The 12,500-nt window shown below is 34.6% G+C and overlaps 1 protein-coding gene across 3 annotated transcripts in view; it reads left to right on the forward strand.

The window, feature by feature from the left end:
* The window catches only part of LOC137624428 (rho family-interacting cell polarization regulator 2-like), a 319,758-nt gene that overhangs the window by 71,197 nt on the left and 236,061 nt on the right, over positions 1 to 12,500 (forward strand). The gene's annotated exons all lie outside the window — the stretch shown is intronic.

Here is a 12,500-nt window from a genome sequence, read left to right on the forward strand (position 1 = left end):
GATCGACCTGGGGGGGGGGGGGGTTCGGGTGAGGGATGGAAGTTCATGGGAATTCCCTTTTTTCGGGTGGACCTTTCACGGTGATCTAATTCGCCTCCTGAAATAGTTTCAATTGCGGTCTCTGGGACGACTGGAACCAGGGAATGGATAGGCAGGGGAGGGGGGGGGGGTGGGGTTTAGCTGGTCAGGGTGGTTGGGAAAGAAGTCTCTCTCTCTCTCTCTCTCTCTCTCTCTCTCTCTCTCAGAGATGTCCCGCTTTGTTCGTTTTATAGTAGTTTCTAATTTTTGGATGCTCAAAGGTATAATTTTTAAGTATATCTACACACACACACACACACACAAATAATATATATATATATATATCACACACACATATATATATATATATGTATATATATTTATATATAATATTATATATATATATATAAATATATATATATATATACTATATATAAAAATATACTATATATATGTATATATATGTATATATGCGCTTTATATGCATTATTCATTTACTTCAAGATACTAAGGTATAACCCTTTAGCTAAGCTATTTATATCTCGATTAGTGAAGTTGTCTGGTCAAAAAGAATGAAGAATTCTTGAATTTCTTTTGCAAGGCCCCATCCTCCCACTATGTCCCTCTACCCTCTGTTTAAAAAAGAAATATGACTCGAAAGTTTCTGTAGCATTCCAGACGAAAATAAAAATGTTTTCTTCTCTTAGCGACGTTACGACTTTAATTTGATTCAATTTATTGGTATTTTTATTCCATTGTTTTCGTAGTTGCTGCAGGAACACGTTTGCAAATTAAAGGTAACATTTTGTGTGGTCTGTACTTGGATAGGTGGGGATTTTCAGGAAGTATGGATACTGCTGCTTATAAGGTCCGTGATAATTCATGTGGCATTTCATGGGGTTAGCAATTTTAGAATGTACATAGTGATGGAAATCTAAAGGTTTATATGTTCTAGCAGTATACAGTACATACACACACTCACTTATATATATATATGTATATATATATATATATATTTATAGATAATATCTATATATATATATATACTGTATATATATATATATATATAAAATCATCATCAGCTGTAACTAGTTCACTACATGACAAAGGCCTCACACATATCTATCTATCTATCTATCTGTATATATATATATATATATATGAGAGAGAGAGAGAGAGAGAGAGAGAGAGAGAGAGAGAGAGAATGTTTGTAAGTGTGTATGATTAGTTTATATACACATTCGTATGCACCCACAGATATAAATGAAATGCGATGTTTTAAACGTCTTATCAATAAACTTTTTTTTAACCATTTCAGGTAAGGGAATGTGAATGCCTACTTGGCAAGAGAGCTGCGCTGCAGTCTTGCTACTACCGGTAAGGTCATTGTATTCTCAATCAATTAATTTAATGTGAGTATCATGAGGGTAGAAATAAAAACAATCTTTTATTTATCAGAATAATTTCGGCCTTTTACGTCTGTTCCATGTGTATTCAGTCTTGAACTTTGCTTCTTGTCTCTATGTTTGGTGGGTTATAATAGGTTTAGTGATTTATTTACACTTTTATATAACCTTTTTTCTTGTATGGTAATTTCTGCCTTTTATGTCTGTTGCAAGAGAATTAGATCTTCAACTTTGCCATTTTCTAGTCCCTGTGTAATAAGTGGGTTATAGTATGTATAGTGAATTATCTACACACTTTTTTTTTCTTTTCTTATATGTTAATTCCATTTTCTGGCGTATTTAGCATCGTCTTGAAATATGAGATCTTAAATTTACACTAAATTAGAACTTCCCTTAGTTATTTGTCGATAACTTTGTTCTACGATTATCAGTTTTTTCCCCCTAAGAAATACCTTTCCCATTGTCATCTTTTTTATTGATGTTGAAGATTTATTTTTATATTTGTTGTTATTGTGGTTTATGAACACTAATATTTTAACAAAGTCTATTGACTTGATTTCAAATTCAAAGAAATTTTTTCTTTAAAGTTGACGCTATTTGTTGTTATTATTGTTTATGTATACTAACTGTAACTCTACATAAAAAAAGATTATTAACTTTGATTTTCCATATTCAAAGAAAATATTTTCTCTAAAATTTACGCTAGTTGTTGTTATTATTGTTTATGAAAACAATTATTTTGGCTTTTAAAAAGTTTATTAACTTGATTTCCCATATTCAAAGGAATATTGTCTTTTAAAATTTTACGCTATTTGTTGTTATTGTTGCTTATAAGTCTACATTAAAAAAAAAAATTGTTAACTCGATTTCCATATTCAAAGGAATATTTTTCTCTTAAAATTTACGCTATTTTTTGTTATTGTTGTTTATAAGTCTACATTTAAAAAAAGAAAAGAAAAGAATATTATCTTTAATTCAATATTTCCCTCGTCACGTTTCATAGTCCACGGCCATGTAGGCCTGGGTCTTCCAACTCTCTTGTGCTTTGTGGAGCCCAACTATAATTTTACATTTTACATTTAGAAAAGTTATGAACTTGATTTCCATATTCAATGAATATTTCCTCTTATATAGCCATGCCTCCCTCCATCATGAGGATCAGTACTACACAGTATTTTAGGAGTTTTATTCCAGCTGTTACCAAGTTGTGGAATGATCTTCCTGATCGGGTAGTTGAATGAGTAGAACTTCAAAAGTTCAAAGTTGGAGCAAATGTTTTTATGTTGACCAGGCTGGCATGAGTCTTTTTATTGTTTATATATGACATTTCTATTTTTGACGTTAATAGTTTATATAGGACATATCTGTTTTGACGCAGTTACTGTTTTTAGAATGATATATTGTTAATTTATTCTCATCATTTATTTATTTCCTTATTTCCTTTCCTCACTCGGCTATTTTTCCCTGTTGGAGCCCTTGGGCTTATAGCATCTTGCTTTTCCAACTAGGGTTGTAGCTTGGCTAGTAATAATAATAATAATAGCTTGAGCGTACTCCACTGAACTACCCCTCCACTTGCTTCCTTCTCTTTTGTTGTTTTGTTGTTTAGTATAATTTCGAAGAACTTGCATGGCAATTGATGACTGCTGTTGCAGTTATCTTTAGTTGTTATGCAAATGCGGTAATATAATGCCACTGCTTCCGGGAGACAATTTCAGCTGTTTATTTATTATTATTATTTTTGGCAAATCAGCCATTAGGGTTTTTTCTTGCGAAAACCGCCATTACGGTAAATTGTTATTTTGTGGTTTGTGTTATGAGTCTAGTTTTTTTTTTTTTTTTTTTTTTTGCTGTCCACGCTCGTGTTGGTTGATTGATTTTATATTTTTTATTGCTGAAATTTTATTTATTTATTTTTTTTTTTAACTGGGCGAGTCAGACCAATGACAACTTTATATCATCTTGGTTTTTTTTTATTCAACTTCGATATGGTGTATGACTGTGCTTATCTTTCCCAGTATATTACTATTATTATTATTATTGTTGTTGTTGTATTTGTTGTTGTTGTTGTTATTATTATTATTATTATTATTATTATTATTATTATTATTATTATTATTATTATTATGCTATTTGAAGTCGGGTATAAATTTAGCTTTGAATATTAATTTTTCTCTTTTTCTTCTTGAGAGAGAGAGAAGAGAGAGAGAGGAGAGAGAGAGAGAGAGAGAGAGATTCCTGCATAATAGAAAACTTTATGGGATATTCAAGAAAATGCATTGAACTTTTGTTGGAGAGAGATTCAAGCTTGAAATGAAGGAGAGAAAAAGCAAGAGAACATTGCACACACTTCCTCAATGCTCAATACACATACCAGGTGTAGCAAAACTGTACAAAGTGAAATAAATAAGTAAAAGAGAGAGAAATATCTCTCCGTTTATCAGCAAAACTGTACGAAGTGAAATAAGTAAAAGAGAGAAAAATATCTCTCAGTTTATCAGCAAAACTGTACGAAGTGAAATAAGTAAAAGAGAGAAAAATATCTCTTCAGTTTATCAGCCAACATTCCTCTAGCAACTCGAAAATGCTGGTATGGGCTCTGTTCGGGGGTATTGGTATGAGGCACAGGGTCAGGAATTGTAAGATTCTTGGCACTAAGATGCCAGGCTAAGTTTTTCTAGAATACTTTTCTGTTTAATAAAAACGGTCGTGATGATAGTGTGACTTTTCTTGTTTTTTTTTTCTGAATGATTTAGTGTATTTATAATTTAATGGATGTTTTAGTGTATTTCCAACTTATGGATGTTTTGGTGTATTTCCAACTTATGAATGTTTAAGTGTATTTCAAAGTTATGATCGTATATTTCCAACTTGTGAATGTTTTAGTTTATATCCAACTTATGAATGTTTTAGTGCATTTCCAACTTATAAATGTTTTGGTGTATTTCAGCTTATGAATATTTAAGTGTATTTCACTCATGAGTGTTTTCGTATATTTCCAACTTGTGAATGTTTTGGTGTATTTCCAACTTATGAATGTTTTAGTGTATTTCCAACTTATGGATGTTTTGGTGTATTTCCAACTTATGAATATTTAAGTGTATTTCAAAGTTATGAGTGTTTTCGTATATTTCCAACTTGTGATGTTTTAGTTTATATCCAACTTATGAATGTTTTAGACATTTCCAACTTGTGAATGTTTTAGTGTATTTCCAACTTATGAATGTTTTAGTGTATATCCAACTTATGAATGTTTAAGTGCATTTCCAACTTATGAATGTTTTAGACATTTCCAACTTGTGAATGTTTTAGTGTATTTCCAACTTATGAATGTTTTAGTGTATATCCAACTTATGAATGTTTAAGTGCATTTCCAACTTATGAATGTTTTAGACATTTCCAACTTGTGAATGTTTTAGTGTATTTCCAACTTATGAATGTTTTAGTGTATATCCAACTTATGAATGTTTAAGTGCATTTCCAACTTATGAATGTTTTAGACATTTCCAACTTGTGAATGTTTTAGTGTATTTCCAACTTATGAATGTTTTGGTGTATTTCCAACTGATGAATGTTATAGTGTATTTCCAACCTATGAATGCTTTAGCGTATTTCTAACTTATGAATACTTTAGCGTATATCCAACTTGTTTATGACGCTGGGAAGGCAATGTGTTGTAACATACTATATTTAGTGACGTCACATGGTGTGCAACAGTTGATATACTGCAATGCACCCTACATTTTATGATATCATTGCACCCATAACTAAACAGTATGATGTTTAGGCTATATAGTTTAGTTTACTGGCGCGTACTGTACTATTTGTGTAGGTATATCACGTACACATAGTTAAAGAGGCTGTATTTATTAAAACATAATTTCCTATAATGTAGTTATATATGGTTTGGAAGATCTTGGAATCTATTTCATCCAAAACTAGATAAGCTGTATTTTATTTTACGATCTATTCATATCCCCTATATAATAAAGAGCTACGTGTGTGACTATATATATATATATATATATATAGATAGATAGATATATATATATAGATATATATATATATATATATACAGTATATATATATATATATATATACATACAGTATATATATATACATATATATATAATATATATATATTTATATATAAATACAGTACAGTATATATATACTCACACACACACACACACACACACATATATAATATATATATATATATCCGGTCACGCTCAGTGACATTGCCAGACGTGTGACTACTCGATCACTCCCCATCCCTTGGGTTCGGGGAAGGGAAGTAGTCATACCCTAGATAGATGGGCTAACACGAGATATACTCTGGGAAAACATCAATCTGTGTGTGCATGCGTGTGCATGTGTATCTAAATATTTATTCTTGGTCATGTATATTCATATGCACTGTGTGCAGGTTATCCTTCTTTTATGAGTAATATAGTTATGACACATTCCTGTTTATTTTTTTTCGCCATGATCATCTCGAAGATAAACAGTATCATAGCTTTTCCATACACACATAAAGCTGGAATGACACTATACTCAAATTTTTTTAATGAGACAGGTTTGCACCGACTCGAAGGGTTGCCCTTTTAGCTCGGAAAAGTTTCCTGCTATCTGATTGGTAAGAATTATCTTGTCCAACCAATCAGCGATCAGGAAACTTTTCCGAGGTAAACGGGCACCCCTGCGAGTCGTTGCAAATCTGCCTCACTAAAAAGAATTGACTATAGTTATAGCTTGCTCTAGGTTTCCACCAACCTCCAACCGATGCTCACGAACGAAAGTGTTGTAGAGTTACACTATGCGATCTCGTGGTTCGAGGAGCAAATAGGAAAAAGAGCAAGAAAAATTGATCAGTTGACATCATCATAGCGCAAAGAAATGTTCTGTGTTACAGTAATATGTATCAAGTGAATTGAAGAATTCTACGACTACCACAGGATGAACACGGCAGATTTTTATTATCTCTGGAGGCTTGTTGGACCCAAGATTGCCTCCATGTAAACTGCACGTTTTACTGAAGCCTAGGAGGATAAGACTGATATGTATTTCCCAACTAATTGTATAATTTAAAAAAATACCCCTCTTCAAAAAAAAAAAAAAAAAAAAAAAAAAAAACTGAAAAACAGTCTCGTCGGGCATTGCAAATAATAGTTATGCATAACGTGTAGCTTAAAACAATGAAAAATAATTGAAATCCTCTGAGAAAATAAATGGTCCTTGGTTGATATGTATCTTCTCTAGAGAATGTTATTATATATTATTATTATAACTTGCTAAGCTACAACCTTAGTTGGAAAAACAGAATGCTATAAGCCCAGGGGCTCCAACAGGGAAAACATCCCAGTGAGGAAAGGAAAAAAGGAAAAATAAAATATTTTAAGAACAGTAACAACATTAAAATGAATATTTCCTATATAAACTGTAAAAACTTTAACAAAACAAGAGGAAGAGAAATTATATAGAATAGTGTGCCCTAGGGTACCCTAAAGCAAGAGAACTCTAACCCAAGACAGTGGAAGACCATGGTACAGAGGCTATGGCACTACCCAAGACTAGAAAACAATGGTTTGATTTTGGAGTTTCCTTCCCCTAGAAGAGCTAACGTCACTTTCATTAAGAAATGAAAAAATGTTAGATTAGGAAATCCGGCCTTGCTTCCTAATGGGTAATGTTACGGCTTCTTCATTTCCTGTTTGTCTTGCCGTGGCTTTGCCATATAAGCTCATTTCTTTATTGGGTTTGTATGGCCGTGGACGTCATTTTGGTCTATAATATCTATCTATCTATCTATCTATCTTTATATATATATATATATTATATATATATAGACACATAAAATATATACACTGTATATATATACAATATGTGTATGCAATATATACATTTATATATATAGGTATATATATACAATATATATATATATATATATATATATACACATCTTTCTTTCTGAGTGGGTATACCTTAACATAGTGAAAGGGGTTATGTATCGAAATGATCAGCAGAGCTGTACAAGTCATGGCCAGTCGTACTAGGTAGGTTTGCTGTGATTGATCAGACTAAAGGCTGCCACCATCACCAATCCCCAGTTGGCAGCGTGTTGATGAAAACTGTCTTATTTCTGTTTAGTCTTACCCCATTTATTTTCTTTTTCTTCCTCCTCCTCCTCCTCCCCCTCCTCCTCCTCCTCCTCTTCTTCTTCTTCTTCTTCTTCTTCTTCTTCTTCTTCTTCTTCTTCTTCTTCTTCTTCTTCTTCATCAGAAGGTGGTGAGTGGTCCTTGAAAATGACATATCCTCAGTAAATATTTCATGACTTTAAGTTGAACTTCTTTGGGTAAGAAAGGATGGTCTCGTATAAAAATCGAAAAAAAATTCCCCTTCTGACGCCTTTTTCTGAGAGAGAGAGAGAGAGAGAGAGAGAGAGAGAGAGAGAGAGAGAGAGAGAACCTTTCTCCTGTCTTTTACGTATATTTGATCTGTAATCCATCATGTTGAGATCAAATTATCTTGATCAACTCCGAGGGGGGGGGGGGAGAAATAGGGAGAGAGATGTTATGAAGATAGGGAGCACTAGGAGGGGTAATTCAAACCACCCCCTCTCTCCCTCTCCCCTCATTTTTCTTAGCCCTCTTCCTCTCTCTTGATAAGGTCCAGTTGGGTCAATAAACCTAGACAATGTGAGCACCAGGTGTTGGTGGTCTGGTGTAGTCTTGGTTTCGGCTAGTTGATAGGGAGACGTCTATGGCCCTCAAAGGGGTAGAGAGAGAGAGAGAGAGAGAGAGAGAGAGAGAGAGAGAGAGTTGTTTGTTCTCTTGTTAGTCTTCAGCATACATACCGCCACCAATGAATTTTGGGGGGGGGGGGTATATTTACTCCCCTGTTTGTCTGTTTGTTTGTGAACAACATCCTAGCTACAATTGTACTCATAGAGTATTGGAACTTTCAGGGATTAATGGTTATGTTGAGACGCGGAAGTGATTCAGTTTTGAAAGTCCCAGGTCAAAGGTCAAGGGCATGGTCGAGCAGAAGTTTGTCACCCAGACTTCAAATACGCCTACGGTCTTAATTGATTCTGGAAAAGGCAAGCTGTTTTTTCGAGAAATAAGCTTCCGTGGTGGAGGTATGCACTCTCAGAGTGCTTTTTTAGTTAGCTATGAGAAGGAAATTTCTTTATTATTATTATTATTATTATTTAATATTATTATTATTATTATTATTATTATTGTTGGAGTGGCTCAGACCCTCGTTTGACCTTTTGAGTGACTTTTAGTAGATTTTCAAGGTCACATACATGATTTATTGGCCCATGCATCACCTTTATTATTTTACCAGTTTTTTTCACACAGAATTGAGCCAATTGCTAGACTGAATGATTGTAGAAATAAGGGTGGAAGAAAGAGGGCAGACCTACTTGTTCCTATTGTAACTACTAAATAATGTCGGTTTTTTAAGTATTAAAGATCAGATATGCCTCGGTTTTCTTTCTTCTATTACGTTGTTACTCTATCTGTAAAATCATTCTCAAGAGTGTATTCTTGTAATTTTTTAAAGATATGGCGACATACAGTACACAATGAGCTTATATATATATATATATATATATAAGCTCATTGTGTACTGTATGTCGCCATATCTTTAAAAAATTACAAGAATACATACTCTTGAGAATGATTTTACAGATATTCTCTCTCTCTCTCTCTCTCTCTCTCTCAATGCCTCCCGTGCTCCAGTAATGGAGCAAACGATTACGGGGGGTGTAGCTCCTTTGGAGAAAAATTACCAATCGTGAAGCTTTCTTATTGTTATTCTCTCTTTCGCTCGTTTTCTGCATTTGGAAAGTTGCCTTTCCTATTGTCGCTGAATTCATGTTACATTGGGCTCCGTAATTTGCGGTTAGAGAGAGAGAGAGGGAGAGAGAGAGAGAGAGAGAGAGAGAGAGAGAGATGATATGTTAAGTTGAAAGGCAATGACGATTTGAGAAGACGTTATTAAATAAATATAATAGTTTTTTACAGGAGAGAGAGAGAGAGAGAGAGAGAGAGAGAGAGAGATGATATGTTAAGTTGAAAGGCAGTAACGATTTGAGAAGACGTTATTAAATAATTATAATAGTTTTTTACAGGAGAGAGAGAGAGAGAGAGAGAGAGAGAGAGAGAGAGAGATCACTTGGGGCTTCGATAGGATGTTAGAGATGTAGTCAAGTTTTGTTTTGAAATGTTCATATATTTTCCCATTGTTTATATTTATTTTGATTTGTTTTATATTTGCCAGCTTTTTATATTTTTCTTTTCATTATCGGATATACAATAATTACCCGTTTTTTCTCTTTTTTTTCTCTTTTTTTTTTCCCTTAAACTATATGCATAATCCCATGAAAAGATTGGTATCAAATTACAATTCTCTCTGCTATTTTTACCTGTTGGAGCCTTAGGGCTTATAGCACCCTGCTTTTCCAACTAGTGTTGTAGCTTAGCCAGTAATAATAATAATAATAATAATAATAATAATAATAATAATAATAACAGCCCATGAGCTGATAGCATCCTTTTTCAGCGAGGGTTGTAGCTTTGCTAACAACAACAACAACAATAATAATAACAATAATGATAATGATAAAGATGATGATAATGATAAAGATGATGATAATAATAATAATAATAATAATAATAATAATAATAATAATAATTTACTCTTCTTAAATTCTGGTGATTTCATTTAATTCCACTTCGTTTACATTTTGATACCTATTACTATTTACGAGAAGCTTATATGAATTCAAAATACATTTTGATTTGTCGATTAGAGACTTAGGTTCTTAAAATTGTGATCATAAGTATGTTCGTATGTTTGTAACCCAACGCACGCTCGGCGGTTTCCATAGCAACAGATTAATCGCTCGCGATGCTTAATTAAAGTCCTTAGATTCGGGTAAATGGAGATTATTGAGGGGGGGGGGGGGGCAGGTTGGAGAATGTGAATTAGAAATTATGATGAGCTTCATGATTGCAAAAAAAAAAAAAAAATGAGATTGCAAAAAAAAAAAAAAAATAGATTGTTTATGACTTTGTTATTGAATAGATTGACTTGTGATATTTGGGTAAATTGGTTGATGAAGAATGGAAATGGAAACAGACTGATAATGGTAAAGGAAGTAGACAGGTTGATATAGAATGGAAATGTAAAAGGATTAATAATTGAAAAGGAATTAGACTGATGAATGGAAATGTAAACAGGCTGATAATTGAAAAGTAAGTAGACAGGTTGATAAAGAATGAAAATGTAAAAAGACTGATAAGTGAAAAGTAAGAAAATGGGTTGAGGAAGAATGAAAATGTAAATAGATGGATAATTGTAAAAGGAAACAGGTTGATAAAGAATGGAAATGTAAACATACTGATAAATGAAAAAGAAGTATACTTTGGATACTTCAAACAGGAAAAACAACAAAGTGGAAAGCCCAAGTTCGTCCTACAAAATACCTTTCCTTGAAGGCAAACGCCCTCACCGCCTAGTACGTTAATGAAGAGGTAAACCCCGAACATTACCGGAACACAAACAAATATTACAGACGTTAAATCCCCTGGAGCCAAACGAAATAAACAAAATGTCCAAATAGTTCTCGTAATGGTAAAGAAAGCTCATGTAAAATGGCTTCTCCACATGTTTGCATTCGGTAGCATTGGAGAGAAAGCTTAAGTCGTGTCATGGGATCCGGATGACTTATCGCCTGAATGGCGGGAAATGATATATCGCCTGGATGGCGGGAAACGATATATCGCCTGGATGGCGAGAAACGATATATCGCCTGGATGGCGGGAAACGATATATCGCCTTGATGGCGGGAAATGATATATAGCCTGGATAGCGGGAAATGATGTATAGCCTGGATGGCGGGAAACGATATATCGCCTGGATGGCGGGAAATGATATATCGCCTGGATGGTGGGAAACGATATATTGCCTGGATGGCGGGGAAACGGTATATCGCCTGGATGGCGGGGAATGATATATCGCCTGGATGGCGAGAAACGATATATCGCATGGATGGTGGGAAACGGTATATCGCCTGGATGGCGGGGAATGATATATCGCCTGGATGGTGAGAAACGATATATCGCATGGATGGCGGGAAATGATATATCACCTGGATGGAAACGGTATATCGCCTGGATGGCGGGAAACGGTATATCGCCCGGATGGCGGGGAATGATATATCGCCTGGATGGCGAGAAACGATATATCGCATGGATGGTGGGAAACGGTATATCGCCTGGATGGCGGGGAATGATATATCGCCTGGATGGCGAGGAAACGATATATCGCATGGATGGCGGGAAATGATATATCACCTGGATGGAAACGGTATATCGCCTGGATGGCGGGAAACGGTATATCGCCCGGATGGCGGGGGACTGATATATCGCCTGGATGGCGAGAAACGATATATCGCATGGATGGCAGGAAACGATATATAGCCTGGATGGCGTGAAACGATATATAGCCTGGTTGGCGGGAAACGATATATCGCCTGGATGACGGGAAACGATATATCGCCTGGATCTCGGGAAACGATATATAGCCTGGATGGCGGGAAACAATATATCGCCTGGATGGCGGAAAATGATATGCCGCCTGGATGACGGGGAAACGATATATCGCCTGGATGGTGGGAAACGATATATCGCCTGGATGGCGGGAAACAATATATCGCCTGGATGGCGGGAAACAATGTGGGCTTAACTTAGCATTTCATTTCACATATTTATATTATTGATAGTCTGTAGATGTTTATTGTTATAAAATTGCAATTATAGATATTGTTTTTGTTGTTATTGTTTATAAAATTGCAATTATAGTTATTTATTTTGTTGGTATTATTTATTCATATATTTATTGATTTAAAAGATTTTTGGAGATGGCACCATTCCACTTTGATTTAACGAGGTGGCGCAGCAAGATGGAGAGAAAGAGAGAAGTTGTTGAGATGTGGGGAGTGGTGCGGATTAGCTCCTTTGATTTCACATTTCGTCGTTGATGGTTGCGGGTTAGCGCTCC

Source organism: Palaemon carinicauda, chromosome 31 (assembly GCF_036898095.1).
Source record: "Palaemon carinicauda isolate YSFRI2023 chromosome 31, ASM3689809v2, whole genome shotgun sequence".
In the NCBI taxonomy this organism is placed as follows: Eukaryota; Metazoa; Arthropoda; class Malacostraca; order Decapoda; family Palaemonidae; genus Palaemon; species Palaemon carinicauda.